Source organism: Lactuca sativa, chromosome 7 (assembly GCF_002870075.4).
Source record: "Lactuca sativa cultivar Salinas chromosome 7, Lsat_Salinas_v11, whole genome shotgun sequence".
In the NCBI taxonomy this organism is placed as follows: domain Eukaryota; kingdom Viridiplantae; phylum Streptophyta; class Magnoliopsida; order Asterales; family Asteraceae; genus Lactuca; species Lactuca sativa.
Genome location: NC_056629.2, coordinates 35,407,474 through 35,409,865, shown reverse-complemented (window position 1 = coordinate 35,409,865; position 2,392 = coordinate 35,407,474).

Genomic DNA, 2,392 nt, shown 5'->3' with positions numbered 1-2,392 from the left:
AGATCCATTTTCTTGGAAATGGATCAAACACACCAAAAATGGACACCATGAGCTCAAAATACCATCATGAAGGTTAAAGATCGATTTCTAGGGTTTTGAGGACTTGGAGGCTGGCAAAGAGGCCAACCCTAAGGACTAAATGTGTTTATATAGGGTCTAATACCAAATATTAGGGTTTTCCTCTAACCCTCGTACGCCCCGCGTACTGTTGGATTAGGTGTCTAAGCCCATAACTATAATTGGTATGTACTTGACCCGATAATCGCATGGTCCTTTTGGGTTGGCTTCACCAGAGCAATTTGATAGGATGGATATTTGAGAAAGACGTTATTTGTGATTTATTAATATATTATAAGAATAATATATTAATTGAGAAATCATATTATTTAATTGGTATTGATCAAGATTTAATTTGGAATTAATTTAGTGATAAAAAGGGACTGATTAAATTTACAGGGACTGATTAGGTAAATCAGCAATACTTATAGTTTGGGCCAATGATCCATGTTGACTAGGGATGGACTAAATCTATGTAAATTCGAGTATTATGTAAGAAACCGTAAGGATTCCACATTATAAATTGAACCCCTAGCCTTCCCAAAGTCGGCCAATCACTTCAAAAGTGAAACCCTAGCCGATTTTGGTGTTTCCTAACCTCTCTCTCACAATCCTCCTCTTGCTTTTGGTGTTTGTGACTTATTTGAAGTACCATGTTTGAGGTACTAAGCTCTTGAAAGGCCAAGTTCTACAAGCTATAACAAAGAGGTATTCATCTAACTTGTTTTATGTTGTAAATCTCAAAATTGTATGCTAGTTAAGGTTCATGCTTTGGACAATATGAAAATTGCATGTATAACTTGAGAAAACTTATATCCAAAACATTAGGGTTGTATGTGCACCATATGATTGTTATAGTGCTCAAAACCCTTCAGTGGTATCAAAGCTTAAGGTGTTTTCTGTTATATTGATGCATTGGTTAATTGTTCAAAGTAGAAGCAAACTGAAATCTACTCTCTGACTGGTGGACTCAACGAATCCTATGAAGGAACTCAACGAGTCGAGCCAACTCGACGAGTTTGATCATCTGTTGGCAGATTTTCGGGGGTTTTTTTTTTCTAGATTTGGATTAGGATCATTACCACAAACTGTTTTGACTAATAAAAATCGTTTTTTTATGATCAGGTAATGATTATCCTCATCTAATTGAAGTATGATTGTTAAATTTTGAGATAATTACTTGTTTATGTGATAAATTAATTGTTTATAGAATTTGATGTGAATTATCTTTCTATATGAAATTATATTAGTTCAAATTTTGTGATATAGATAAATTATATGATTAATTTAATTGTTATCAAATTTGATCTAAAAGGTTTTGAAAAGTTTCAAAACTTGCCCTCAAGTTTTGGAATTTAAAATTTAATTAAAAGTTTTAATTTTGAAATATTAAATTCTTAAACCCTAGTATTTTGAAAAGTTTTAAAAGAGCACCTCGTGGTTTTGTAATATAAACTTGATTATATAGCTTTAATTTTGAAATCTTAAATTTAGAACCTTGATATTTTGAATAATTCAAATTTCACCCTTATGGTTTTATTAAATTAATTAAGTGTTTAATTAAAAGAGAGAATTAATAAATCCATAATGACATGGTTTAAATTTAATTAATTTAAGAGTCTGATTTATTAATAGATTAAACCATCTAGTATTTTAAATGTATAAAATACACCCTTATACTATATAAAATTAAAAGTTTAATATATTATATATGTATAAGTAAAATTCAGTCTTATCGTTAGTTGGCCTCATTCACGAAGTTGGTCTAAAAGAGGGTATAAGGAAATTGCCTATAAAATGGTGATTGAATGGGTGTCCACTCTCACACACTGCTTCCTTGACTAGTGGAGGGTCGTTAGCGGAACAGGTAGGATAGAACATTGATTCTCATTAAAAAGTATAATGATAAGTATACAAAGTAACTAAATGTTTTATAAATTCCCAAATCTTAGTTACTTTAGGAAAAATGTGAATTTTATGTTAACCCATGAAATTGCACATTGCACCTTATTGGTCATTAGTGGAGCGTGTGTGGTTAACCGGCACACTAATATGAGACTAATGAAGGATGGCAATAAGTAGCTTGTAGGTTATCATAGATCAATGGAGCGTATGTGGTTAACCGGCACATTAATTAGGTGATATATGACTTCGAGAGTACCAAGCTAATTTGCATCGTTATTCACACCTTGTTTGTGATCCTCGATATCCCAATCACAAACTTGAAGGGAATAATCAAGATTAAATATGTCATTGAAAATTTCAATGAATCTCAAAAGATCTAGGAGTTTCATATAAAAAACCTAATTCGTTTAAAATTTCGTTATCGTGGTGG